This window comes from Ovis aries, chromosome 7 (assembly GCF_016772045.2).
Source record: "Ovis aries strain OAR_USU_Benz2616 breed Rambouillet chromosome 7, ARS-UI_Ramb_v3.0, whole genome shotgun sequence".
In the NCBI taxonomy this organism is placed as follows: Eukaryota; Metazoa; Chordata; class Mammalia; order Artiodactyla; family Bovidae; genus Ovis; species Ovis aries.
The window spans coordinates 99,966,298-99,980,531 of NC_056060.1; the positions used below are offsets into that span (position 1 = coordinate 99,966,298).

At 46.1% G+C, this 14,234-nt stretch overlaps 1 protein-coding gene and 1 long non-coding RNA gene across 2 annotated transcripts in view; one reads left to right on the forward strand and one right to left on the reverse strand.

The window, feature by feature from the left end:
- NRDE2 (NRDE-2, necessary for RNA interference, domain containing) overlaps window positions 1-4,171 on the reverse strand; it is a 46,840-nt gene extending 42,669 nt beyond the window's left edge. The window contains exon 1 of the mRNA XM_060418691.1: window positions 4,077-4,171. The gene's annotated coding sequence lies outside the window, so the exon portion shown is untranslated. The remainder of the gene's footprint in view (window positions 1-4,076) is intronic.
- A 199-nt stretch (window positions 4,172-4,370) lies between these two features.
- Window positions 4,371-14,146, forward strand: LOC132660142 (uncharacterized). The gene is made up of 2 exons (XR_009601385.1): window positions 4,371-8,436; window positions 9,169-14,146. It is a non-coding gene; the product is annotated as an uncharacterized LOC132660142 (long non-coding RNA).
- The last annotated feature ends 88 nt before the right edge of the window (window positions 14,147-14,234 follow it).

Consider the following 14,234-nt stretch of genomic DNA (forward strand, 5'->3'; position numbering starts at 1 on the left):
CTCATAGTTTCACTGACTTAGACAAGGCTGTGGTCCATGTGATCAGATTGGTTAGTTTTCTGTGACTGTGGTTTTCAGTCTGTCTGCCCTCTGATGGAGAAGGATAAGAGGGTAATGGAAGCCTCCTGATGGGGGACACTGACTGAGGCCTTGTTCTGATGGGCGGGGCCATGCTCAATAAATCTTTAATCCAATTTTCTGTTGATGGGTGGGGCTGTGTCCCCTCCCTATTATTTCAGACAGGGCACTGGAGGAGGGACTCCCCAGGCTGGCAGGTGCCCAATATGCTACTGGAGATCAGTGGAGGAATAACTCCAGAAAGAATGACGGGCCAAAGCAATAACACTCAGTTGTGGATGTGACTGGTGATGGAAGTAGAGTCTGATGCTGTAAAGAGGAATATTGCATAGGAACCCTGAATGTTAGGTCCACGAATCAAGGCAAGTTGGAAGTGGTCAAACAGGAGACGACAAGAGTGAACGTCAACATTTCAGAAATCAGTGAACTAAAATGGACTGCAACGGGTCAAACAGTAGATAGTAGCGTGCCTACTGCTGCGGGCAGGACTCCCTCAGAAGAAACGGAGTCGCCATCACGGTCAACAAGAGTCCAAAATGCAGTACTTGGATGCAATCTCAAAAACGACAGAATGATCTCTGTTGTTTCCAAGACAAACCATTCAATAGCACAGTAATCCAAGTCTATGGCCTGACAAGGAATGCTGAAGAAGCTCAAGATGAACGGTTCTAGGAAGACCTACAAGACCTTCTACAACTAACACCCAAAAAAGATGTTCTTTTCATTATAGGGGACTGGAATGCAAAAGTAGGAAGTCAAGAAACACCTGGAGTAACAGGCAAATTTGGCCTTGGAATGCGGAATGAAGCAGGGCAAAGGCTAATAGAGTTCTGCCAAGAGAATGCACTGGTCATAGCAAACACCCTCTTCCAACAACACAAGAGAAGACTCTACACATGGACAATACCAGATGGTCAATACAAAAATCAGACTGATTATATTCTTTGCAGCCAAAGATGGAGAAGCTCTATACAGTCAGCAAAAACAAGACTGGGAGCTGACTGTGGCTCGATCATGAACTCCTTATTACCAAATTCAGACTTAAATTGCAGAAAGTAGGGAAAACTACTAGACCATTCAGGTATGACCTAAACCAAACCCCTTATGATTATACAGTGGAAATGAGAAATAGATTCAAGGGATTAGATCTGATAGAGTGCCTGAAGAACCATGGACGGAGGTTTGTGACATTCTACAGGAGACAGGGATCAAGACCGTCTCCAAGAAAAAGAAATGCAAAAAGGCAAAATCCTTGTCTGAGGAGGCCTTAAAAATAACTGTGAAAGGAAGCGAAGGGAAAGGCAAAGGAGAAAAGGAAAGATATAAGCATCTGAATGCAGAGATCCAAAGAACAGCAAGGAGAGATAAGAAAGCCTTCCTCAGTGATCAGTGCAAAGAAATAGAGGAAAAGAACAGAATCGGAAAGACTAGAGATCCCTTCAAGAAAATAAGAGATACCAAGGAAACATTTCATGCAAAGATGGGCATAGTAAAGGACAGAAATGGCATGAACCTAACAGAAGCAGAAGATATTAAGAAGAGGTGGCAAGAATACACAGAAGAACTGTACAAAAGAAGATTTTCATGACCCAAATAATAACGATGGTGTGATCACTCACCTAGAGCCAGATCTGGAATTCAAAGTCAAGTGGGCCTTAGGAAGCATCACTACGAACAAAGCTAGTGGAGGTGATGGAATTCCAGTTGAGCTCTTTCAAATCCTGAAAGATGATGCTGTGAAAGTGCTGCACTCAATATGCCAGCAAATTTGGAAAACTCAGCAGTGGCCACAGGATTGGAAAAGGTCAGATTTCATGCCAATCCCAAAGAAAGACAATGCAAAACAATGCTCAAACTACCGCACAATTGCACTCATCTCACATGCTAGTAAAGTAATGCTCAAAATTCTCCAAGCCAGGCTTCAACAGTACATGAACCATGAACTTCCAGATGTTCAAGCTAGATTTAGAAAAGGCAGAGGAACCAGAGATCAAATTGCCAACATCCGCTGGATCATCGAAAAAGCAAGAGAGTTTCAGAAAAACATCTATTTCTGCTTTATCGACTAGACCAAAGCCTTTGACTGTGTGGATGACAACAAACTGTGGAAAATTCTTCAAGAGATGGGGATATCAGACCACCTGACTTGCCTCCTGAGAAATCTGCATACGCAGGTCAGGAAGCAACAGTTAGAACTGGACATGGAACAACAGACTGGTTCCAAACAGGAAAAGGAGTACGTCAAGGCTGTATATTGTCATTCTGCTTATTTAACTTATATGCAGAGTACATCATGCCAAATGTCAGGCTGAATAAAGCACAAGCTGGAATCAAGATTGCTGGGAGAAATATCAATCACCTCAGATATGCAGATTACACCATCCTTATGGCAGAAAGTGAAGAGGAACTAAAGAGCCTCTTGATAAAAGTGAAAGAGGAGAGTGAAAAAGTTGGCTTAAAGCTCAACATTCAAAAAACTAAGATCATGGCATCAGCCCCATCACTTCATGGCAAAGAGACGGGGAAACAATGGAAACAGTGACAGACTTTATTTTCTTGGGTTCTAAAATCACTGCAGATGGTGACTGCAGCCATGAAATTAAAAGATGCTTGCTCCTTGGAAGAAAAGGTATGACCAACCTAGACAGCATATTAAAAAGCAGAGACAGTACTTTGCTAACAAAGGTCCATCTAGTCAAAGTTATGGTTTTTCCAGTAATCATGTGTGGATATGAGAGTTGGTCCATAAAGAAAGCTGAGCACTTAAGAATTGATGCTTTTGAACTGTGGTGCTGAGGAAGACTCGAGAGTCCCTTGGACTGCAAGGAGATCCAACCAATCCATCCTAAAGGAAATCAGTCCTGAATGTTCATTGGAAGGACTGATGCTGAAGCTGAACTTCCAATACTTTGGCCACCTGATTTGAAGAACTGACTCACTGGAAAAGACCCTGATGCTGGGAAAGATTGGGGGCAGGAGGAGAAGGGAACAACAGAGGATGAGATGGTTGGATGGCATCACCTACTCAATGGACATGAGTTTGAGCAAGCTCTGGAAGTTGGTGATGGACAGGGAGGCCTGGTGTGCTGCAGTCCATGGGCGCGCAGAGTCGGTCAGACTGAGTGACTGAATTGAACTGAACTGACAGGAAATTCTAGGGTAGAGAGAGGCTTCCCTGTTGGCTCAGGGATAAAAAGAATCCGCCCGCCAATGCTAGAGGCCGGGAGATGTGGGTCTGATCCCTGGCTGGGAAGATCCCCTGGAGCAGGTCTTGGCAACCCACTCCAGTATTCTTGCCTGGAGAATCCTGTGGATAGAGGAGCCTGGTGGGCTACAGTCGGTGGGGTCACACAGGGCTGGACACGACTGAGGCACTAGGGCAGAGAAGCATGTTAGGACACCATAAGGATTTGGTGGAAAACGTCTGTCGGACAGAGGACCCAGTTTCCTCACTGTGTGCCACAATTTTTAACAACGCAGAGCTCCTGGGAATGTTCAAGGCTTGAATAAAGCATGTCACACCGTTACCTGACCTACAGTCAGCCTTCAGTGAATAGATGCCAGTGCTTATTCCCAGCAGCTGTGCCCACTACGTTTGATTGGGCTTCGGACCCTAAGTTTCTAGCCCTGGTTCGGACAAAAGACAGGCACCCAGTAAGCGATTCAGAAATAAGTAAAACGGGGGAGAAAGCAAGCTGTAATGAAGGACACCCAGCACTTGCATCCGGAGTCCCCCCCGTGAGAACACCACCGTGCCTCGGGAAGGGCTGTACGGAGGCCCCCGGCCCGCGTCGCCTCCCGCCTCTCCCCGCCTCCGGACGCCACAACTCCGGCCCAGAGGCCCGCCGAGAGGCCGGCCTCCCAGAAGGCCCTGCAGCGCCGCGGAGAACTCTGGGATACAAGCGGATAAACAAACTCAAGGCAAGCGCCGAGAGCCAGCCCAAGGCACTCCCCTCCAAGCCCGCCGAGCGCCTTCTTCATCCCTCCCGGGGGCTCACCTTTCCTCCCGCCGTCCGGAGCCTCGGCGACACCCGCAAAGGCGGGGAAGAGCGCCATGGTCCCAGGCCGCGCCGCCTCCTCAGCCCACAAAGATGGCTCCGGGAGCCCGAGGCCGACCGTAAGGCCGTTGCGGGGGCGGTGCACTCTGGGAAGTGTGGTTTTCTCTGTCGCTCCCTGAGCCTAGTCCTCAGCCATGGGGGCGGGGCGGAATAAAAAGGGGCGGGACGAAAGGGGCGGGGCGGGGCGGGGCGGAAGGGACCTCCTCCCAGTCGTCAGTACCTGCTTGCTTCTTTGAGAACCAGGAAACGATGAGAGTGGAGGTGCTAGTTCTTCAGAGCAGAAAGTTCTAGGAATTGGGAATTCTGATTCCGCTCCTGAGTTTACACCCTGACCTGCTGAGTGAGTCAAATTAATCAGATTCCCCAAGCTTTGTTTTGATGAAATAAAAAGCCATATTTTAGGGCAAGATAGAAATTGAAATGAAAATTTTCCCTACCCCTTGTCCCTCCTCCCTCCCCACTAGTGTGCGTTGTGTATCTGCATTTTGCATTAAGGAGCCCTTCCCAGTAAGAGAAGGACTTCCCAAGAGGCTCAGTGGGTGAAGAATCTGCCTGCAATACAGGAGACCAGGGTTTGATCCCTGGGTGGCGAAGATCCCCTGGAGAAGGAAATGGCAGCCCACTCCAGTACTGTTTCGTGGAGAATCCCAGGGACAGCAGAGCCTGGCGGGCTAAAGTCTGCTGGCTTGCGAGGAGTCGGACACGACTGAGCGACTCGACTGCGAGCACACAGGCTCGCTCTCTGTTCCAATGACAGAAATGCCTGCTCAGTCATGACCATCAACTTATTTTGTTTGTTTGTTTGTTTTTTTTCTGATGCCAACTGGGTAATTCCTTAGAAGATAACATTCCTTTCACAATCCTGTAAGGGAGTCACTGATGACCCACCACACAGCTTGTAAGTGCAGACTTCTTTGGTGAACTCTATATACAAAGCCAATATGTCATTTCCCTTAAAGATGGTGACTGGTGCAGAACAGACTGGTCAGAGGAACTTGGGAGAACACTGGGTCACATATTATGGAAATTCTTGGCTTAAACGCATGCTTATGACCTTATTAGTGTTACTAGCTATATTACTTATATTCTGCCTGATCTGTGAGATCATTTCTTGCGTTACACAATGTGTGACTGAACCTCAGATTAAAGTAATGTGATTAGATGACCTGAAGCGATTGATCAAATACATAGTTCTATAAGATCAAACATTGTAATAGTGTAATTCTAGATAGGGGAAGAAGCAACGAGAGAGGACCGTTTCCTGAACTGTAGCAGACTAGTAAGACAGGCCGTCCAGGGCTTCCCTGCTGATCTAGTGGTTAAGAATCTTCCTGTGATGCAGGGACAGAGGTTCTATCCCTGGTCCAGAAGGATCCCACACATCTCAGAGCAACTAAGCCTGCGCACCAAAACTACTTGACTTAAAGCACTAGAGCCCACGAGCCAGGGCCGCTGAGCCCATGTGCCGCAACTATGAAGTCCCCGTGCCCAGAGCCTGTGCAGCAAAGAGGCCCTGCAAGGAGAGCCCGGAGCACCGCAGTGAAGAGTGAGCCGCGCTCGCCACAGCTGGAGGGAGCCCGCGAGCAGCCTGGACTGAAAGTGAAAATCTTACAGACAGGCAATCCAGAGGCTCTTGGTTACGGTTAAAGAAACCTAGTCCAATAACAGGACATTGAGTGGCCTATCAGGAAAATCTTTTCCTAATCTGGGAAAGAGCATTCCTAGCTCATGATAAACTGGTCGTGAAATGCCTCCCAAACCTTGGTCACAATTCAAACCAAAAGGGTGGGGATTGTAAAAGAAAGAATGTCGCCCACCATCCAGTTCTACAAGAATCAAGTCACAAGTCACTGAAGCCACTGAAAGGAATTTGTGAAAGGAATTCAGGGCAAGTATCAGGATGAGACTGTGCTCTGGGAGAATGGGACAGAACTGACCCTCAGGTAGTTAGAGCTTTACAGAATTATGAACCCAATTTCTTGCATCTTCCTATACTTAGAAAAGCACTAAAATCATTAACTAAGATATCTATTCTTCCCAAATAGCAGTAACTTCTACCAAGATGAGAGTTAATTGCATGTAAGAAAGTGAAAGTGTTAGTCGCTTAGTTGTGTCCAAGCCTTTGTGACCCCATGGACTGTAGCCCAGCAAGCTCCTCTGTCCATAGGGATTCTCCAGGCAAGAATACTGGAGTGGGTTGCCATTCCCTTCTCCAAGGGTTGTTCCCAACCCAGGAGTTGAACCTGGATCTCCTGCATTGCAGGCAGACTCTTTACCCTCTGAGCCACCGGGGAAGGCCGGATTGCGCATAACCATTCACCAAAATCACACACATGCTGCCTCCTCCTATACTTCTTCAGAACAGTTCTCAGTTATCTGGGAGATCATCTCCTGGATTACAATCCTCAGGTTGACTCAAACAAAAATTTCCATTTCCTTTCTAGATTGACTATTGATTATTTGTGTGTGTGTGTGGACAGTTTCCTCTGCAAAATGTTTAGGAGGTTAAACGAGCACAGAGGTAGAGTGCTTAGACTTGTACACAGCTCATCAAATGCACTTAATACAAGTTAGCTATTATGTGAGTTGTGACTGCAAGTCTGACTCAAAGCTGTGTGAAATAGCCAAACTTCAAACAATGTATCATTTTGAACATGCTAGGAATATGGAAGAATTCAAGGTCTTCTTGAGCTCAGAGATTTTTGCTGGTTAGAGAATATATTCACCACTTATGAACTATTCTTGACTCAGGGAAAATGAATCTAATGGGGACTGTCACCAGAAACATATGGTGACGGAACAATTTAAAGAGTTCATACTATGTAGCACCCTCACCCGGGAGCTTCCCTGGAGGCTCAGGTGGTAAAGCGTCTGCCTGCAATGCAGGAGACCCAGGTTTGAGCTCTGGGTCAGGACGATGGCCTGGAGAAGGAAATGGCAACCCACTCCAGTGTTGCTGCCTGGACAGTCCCGTGGACAGAAGAGCCTGGCGGGCTACAGTCCACGGGGTCGATCAAAGTCGGACATGACTGAACATTTCATTTCATTTTACTATCTAGAAGCAATCAGCCAAATTTAGAGAGTAGGAAATTATAGAAAACAGCCCAGTTTCTTCAATGAATCAGCATCTTTAAGGGTACGAGAGACTGCAATAGATTAAAAGAGTTTAGGGTTGTATCAACCAAATGAGATATATGGCCCCATTATGATTCTGGTTGGGAAATTTGTAAAAGGACCTTTTTTGAGATACATGGTAAAATTAAAAATGGATAGGGTATTAGATGACATCGAGTAATTCTTGTTAAATTTGTTAGACATACTAACGTACTATGGCACTGAGGTTACTTTTTTAAAGTTCTTATATGTTAGAGATACATACTGAAGTATTTGCTGGTATAAATAAGTAAATGCATGTATGGATGTGAGAGTTGGACCATAAGGAAAGCTGAGTGCCAAAGAATTGATTCTTCTGAACTGTGGTGTTGGAGAAGACTCTTGAGAGTCCCTTGGACTGCAAGGAGATCCAACCAGTCCATCCTACAGGAGACCAGTCCTGAATATTCATTGGAAGGATTGGTGCTGAAGCTGAAGCTCCAATACTTTGGCCACCTGATGTGAAGAACTGACTCATTGGAAAAGACCCTGATGCTGGGAAAGATTGAAGGCAGGAGGAGACGGGGACGACAGAGGATGAGATGGTTGGATGGCATCACCAACTCGATGGACATGAGTTTGAGTGAACTCCGGGAGTTGGTGATGGACAGGGAGGCCTGGCGTGCTGCAGTCCATGGGGTCGCAAAGAGTTGGACACGACTGAGTGACCGAACTGAACTGAAATATATTGGGGGTGAGGAGAATTCCAGGAAGCTCAAAGATCCTTAGTTAGGAAACGCAGTAAGAACTAGAGAAGCGAATCTGCCGCTTTCGGGTTCTATCAAAATCTCCAGCTCTAAGTCACCTCAGTTAATTGGGGCAGCGCCTCTCTCCCTTAGCAGGTCCCCTCTGGTCGCCATCTTCCCCACTGTTTGGTATCCTTCCACTCCAGAAAAACAGTGTGTGGAAGGTTGAGAAGAATCAGGCCCACACCAGTAAGACGTCTGTCATCAGGCGGGATCTGGGCAGGGGCTTCCCTGCTGCTCTGGTGTCCCAGACTCCATGCTGCCAGCGCAGGGACCCAGGTGTGATCCCTGCTCAGGGAACCAGACCCCACGTGCCTCAGCCAAGGGTGCCACGCGCCACAGTGAGGACTGAAGCTCCCACGTGCCCGCAGTTCAGGCCAGGTGCAGCCAAATAAATAAAGGTGAGAAAGAATAAGATGTCCAGACATATTTGATTTTTTTTTCTACTGTGGATGTGTGAGAAAATTTGAGACCTAAGAGACCCCTTATAAGAACAATTTAAAAGTGTGTAAATGAGTAATTGCTTTAGCTTTCTGCTTCTAAGTCGAAATCTTGTATAGTTTAGGCAAAGTTTCAGAAGATGTAATAATTTAAAGTTTGCCATACTTTTAGGTATAATTCATTAGTTTTGTAAAAATCAATACTTAAGAAGATTGAGTATTTTGGGTTAACTGAAATACCCAAAGAGAAAGTGAAATGTATTAAATTTATAAATTTATGTAAAATGTATAAATGCTGAGCAGAGGTCAGCCAACTTTTTCTTAAAGGGCCAGAGAGTAGATGTTTCAGGTTTTGTGGGCCAGAGGGTCTGTGCCACAGCTCCTGGTTTCTGCCACTGAATTGGGAAAGCCGCCAGAGACAATAAATAAATAAATGAATGGGCATGGCTGCGTTCTAATAAAACTTTATTTACAAAAATGAACGGCGAGCCCACAGACTGTCATTTGCCTACCGCAAGAGGTCCTGTATTTTGTTGAGAAGTGTTCCATTAACAACCTTTATGAACTGAGAGCAAACATTACTCAAGTTTCCTAAAAATTATTACTAAAAACACAAATTATGTAATCTGAACGTGAATATTTTAAAGCATTGTTCTGCAATTAAATATTTATTCCTTTATACCCAACAACCAGTTTTCAGGAAATGGAGGGACAAAGGAACATCTTAAACACCAGTAGGGGACAGAATCAGCGCAACTCTGACGGTGGGAAGCCATGGCGCAGACGGCCTGGCTTCATCAACAAATAAAGTACAAGAAAAAAACAATAACAATAAAGCAAGGAGCCCAAAGGAGATGTGGAGGGGCAGAGACTCGAAGGACTTCACAAGCAGTCCAGCGGTTAAGAGTCCGCCTGCCAAGGAGGGGACACTGATTTGATCCCTCATCTGGGAAGATCCCACACGCCTGGGGTCAGCTAAACCCCTGCACCCCTGAGCCTTCGCTCTAGGTCCTGGGAACCGCAGCTGCTAGGCCCGCTTGCCCTCAGGCCCGGGCTCCCCACGGAAGCCGCCACCGCGATGAGAAGCCTGTGCCCTGCAACTAGAGAAAGTCCCACGCGGCAGTGAAGACCCTGCACAGCCAGAAGTAAAGAGGTAGATGAATAAGAATGTTAGACAGAAGGGATTTGAGGGGCACACTGACCAGAAGTAATGCTTGGATCTTATTTGGATTCTGATTCAAACAAACTGTGTAAGAAAGATGAGGACATTTATGAAACAGCCGAGAATTTGAACACCGGACATTAGACAAAATTAAGGGATTATTGTTCAGACATTATGGACATGATAAAGGTGTTGCAGTTATAAATTTTTAAAGGCTCCGTATCTCTTAGAAACACGTGCTGAAATGTTTGCAGGTAAAGTAGTGTGAGGCCTGAAAGAAAAGTGAAAGTGAAGTCGCTTAGTCATGTCTGACTCTTTTTGACCCCATGGACTGTAGCCTACCAGGGTCCTCTGTCCATGGGATTTTCCAGAAAAGAGTACTGGAGTGGGTTGCCATTTCCTTCTCCAAGGCCTAGTGTGAGGCCTAGGATTGGCAAATATGAGAGGAAGTTAATGGGTGAGAGTATGGTTGAGAGAGCATTGGCCCTGAGTTGATAGTTGTTAAAGCTGGGTAATATTTCATGGGAAATAGATGGGAAACAGTGGAAACAGTGTCAGACTTTATTTTGGGGGGCTCCAAAATAACTGCAGATGGTGACTGCAGCCATTAAATTAAAAGACGCTTACTCCTTGGAAGGAAAGTTATGACCAACCTAGATAGTATATTCAAAAGCAGAGACATTACTTTGCCGACTCAGGTCTGTCTAGTCAAGGCTATAGTTTTTCCCGTAGTCATGTATGGATGTGAGAGTTGAACAGTGAAGAAAGCTGAGCGCCAAAGAATTGATGCTTTTGAACTGTGGTGTTGGCGGAGACTCTTGAGAGTCCCTTGGACTGCAAGGAGATCCAACCAGTCCATCCTAAAGGAGACCAGTCTTGGGTATTCATTGGAAAGACTGATGCTAAGGCTGAAACCCCAATACTTTGGCCACCTCATGTGAAGAGTTGACTCATTGGAAAAGACTCTGATGCTGGGAGGAATTGGGGACAGGAGGAGAAGGGGACGACAGAGGATGAGATGGCTGGATGGCATCACCGACTCAATGCACATGAGTTTGGGTGAACTCTCGAAGTTGGTGATGGACAGGGAGGCCTGGCATGCTGAGATTCATGGGGTCGCAAAGAGTCGGACACAATTGAGCGACTGAACTGAACTGGACTGAAACCTGGGTACGAAATGACTTGTTAGAAAAGACCCTGATGCTGGGAAAGACAGAAGGCGGAGGAGAAGGGGACGACAGAGGACGAGATGGTTGGATGGCATCACCGACTCAATGGACATGAGTCTGAGCAAGCTCCAGAAGTTGGTGATGGACAGGGAGCCCTGGCGTGCCGCAGCCCATGGGGTCGCAAAGAGTCAGACACGACTGAGCGACTGAACTGAACTGAGAGCGGGGTAATGTGAATGTAGCAGGAAGACTGTCTTGCCTTCTTTGTTAGGTGTATTGAAATGTTTCATAATATAAAAATTTTAAACTAGAAATTAAAAAGCTTAGTTTTAAAAAAGCATAGCGGTAAAAAGGAGCAACCTACTGATAGATACAGCAGCGTGAATGAGTCTAAACCTGTGCTGGGTGAGAAAAGCCAGACACCGAAGAGTACTTGCGGGGTGATTCTGTTGATGTTAAATTCTAGAAAATGCAAATTAACAAATAGTGATGAACTAGTGGTTTCCTGGCGCTGAGAGCAGAGGGGAGAGTGCTCTATGTCGGGGGGAGGTGTGGAGGGTCTCTTGGGTGTGATAAAAATGTTCTGTGTCTTGATTGTGGTAGTAGTGGTTTCATGGACATGTAACCATATGTTTTTTTTTTTAAGATTAAAGCTTTTTTTTTTTTTTTAACCTTGCACTAAGGTTTTGAATTTGTTATTTCAATAAACTGCACACTAATCTTTTAAACTAGGGCTCAGTTAACTTTCTGAAAAGGGTCACATAGAAATTATTTTAGACATTCCAGAACATACGGTCTCTATGGCAACTGAAATTCGAATTTTCACATGTCATAAAATATTATTCTCCTTTCTATTTTTCCCAACATTTGCAAAGGTAAAAACCATTCTTAACTAATGGGCCATGCAAATCAGTGTGGGCCAATCTGATACTCATAGTCTGCCATGCCGTGCTAAGTCGCTTCAGTCATGTCCAACTCTCTGCAACCCCGTGGACTGCAGCCTGCCTGCCAGTCTCCTCTGCCCATGGAATTCTCCAGGCAAGAATCCTGGAGTGGATCGCCGTGCCCTCCTCCAGGGGATCTTCCCACCCAAGGATGGAACCCTCATCTCTTAAGTCTCCTGTGCTGGCAAGCAGGCTCTTGACCGCTAGCGCCACATGGACAGCTCACTGGACCCTGCAAACTTTTTACTGTTAAACAAAAATAAAAGTAAACTTTTGAATGTCTTCTCTGCACAGGAAAAAGTACCCCAGAAATCTTGACCTTCATAAAGTGAACAGACTGGCCGTGAAGAATGAAAAAGACATTGGCGTGAGACAGGAGCTGAGAACCGTAGAAAAGAGCCTTTAAGCAATGGTGCTGAGGCACAACACGAGCAGAAAGAGTGTCGAGAGGCAGTTAGACGCCACGTAGGTGGGTGTGTGCGTGCAGTACTTGTTTTCTGGGAAAATAGCACCTACCTACATAATTCACAAGGATATCAAACCAGTCAATCCTAAAGCAAATCAATCCTGAATAGTCACTGGAAGGACTGATGCTAAAGCTGAAGCTTCAATACTTTGGCCACCTGATGCAAAGAGCCTATTTGTTGGAAAAGCCCCTGAGGCTGGGAAAGATTGAAGGCAGGAGGAGAAGGGGCGGCAGAGGATGAAATTGTTAGATGGCATCACTGACTCAGTGGATAGGAATCTGAGTGAATTCCAGGAGATAACAGAGAAGAGAGGAACCTGGCGTGCTGCAGTCCGTGGGGTCTCAAAGAGCTGGGCGTGGCTTTTCAGCTGAGCAACGACAACGAACCATAGAACAAAGACTACGTAATGGGCACTTTTGTTCTGGTTCATTTGCCTTCTCTTTTCTGAACCCACAGGCTGGTCCTGTTAATACAGCATAGCCTTGCTGTTCTGGCTCCATCTGATTGGCCAGGGTAAGGATGTGACCCAAATCGGCCACGTCTTCAGCTGGTCAGTGCTCAGCCCAGCTCTGACTCAAGCTAGGCCAAGCAAGTTTCTTTTCTAGGAATTTTGGAGCTAGAACTGAAAAAGAGAAGCTGGTCTCTCTTTGTGTGTCTGGACTGCAAGATATTACAGTCCAGGAGCTGGTGGACAAGCAGAGAAAAGCTACCTGTGGAAAGAGAAGGATGAAAGTAGATATGAGTTGAAGAAGAGGGATACAGAGGTTTTAGAACTCTGAACCTAGTTGTTCCTGGAGCCTCGGTTCTATGTGTGGATTCTGGAAACAGCACAGTATCTCTCTCATCATGGATCCCTCATTTCAGTTAAGCAGATGCCACGTGACTTTGTCACTTACAACCAAGAGTCCTAGACGATACAGAATGGATGAGTGAAAGAGTGAATACATTTCCACACTCAAGGTCATGGTCCCAGAGCCTAGAGGTGTCCGGTTCGTTTCAGTGATGATGAGAATTTTAAACTGGTATGAATATCACAGGAGGGAAACCTCACCGAAATGGAGCTTTTGAGGCCAGAAGGGTCTCTCATGCACGTACCACTTAGCCTCAGTTACAGGAAGAACTGTCTACTGGAGACGCCATAGAAGAATCATAAGAAGGAGCCAGCAATTCCATGCGCCGATAGGAAAAAGACGGATGCTGCGTCTGTGACAAGAAATCCCACACTCCAGCACCGCAGCCGATGAGAAACTGTCCTTACGCCAAACTCATACTGTTGTCTAATTGTTGTTCAGTCACAAAGTCACGTCCAGCTCTTTGGCCCCAGGGACTGCAGCGCACCAGGCTTCCCTGTCCTCCCCTGTCTTACCGACCCCTCCCAGCGTCCTCCTCTTCCCTATAAAGCCACCTCCCTCTCCTTTGTTTATGGGCTTACATATGGCTTTGGCTACAGCCTGCTTGTCCCAGATTGCAGTTCCTTCTTCATTCCCAGGTAACCCTGTTTTTGCTCATCAAATAACTGACTTTTATTTTTATTTCTTTTAATTTATTTCTAATTGAAGGATGATTATTCTACAGCGTTGGTTTGATTTCTGCCATGCATCAATATGAATGAGCCGTATGTCCTTCCCTCTTGAGACTCCCTCCCACTTCCCATCTTCCACCCTTCCCCACCCCTCCAGGTGGCCACAGAGCCCCAGTGTGAGTTCCCTGACTTTTATTTTCAAGGTCAACATTGGTCTATGCCAAACATGTCAAAACTAACTCTTTCATATTGAGAAGGATGGAATCTTCACCGACTAACTCAGGCAAACTGGAGTAACAAGTCAATCAACTCTCTCAGTCTTAAGGAATTTTCTGCCAGTCCCTGTGCAGTAGAAGAAAGACAACGTGCCTTTGGAAAACAGAAATAAACGACTCGAAGTCACCTCATTCCTTGATCTGCTTTTTGTTTAAGGGGAGGAGGGGCGACATGTCTTAGGTTGGAGTGCCTTAATATGTGGACGCAGTCCCAAGGAAT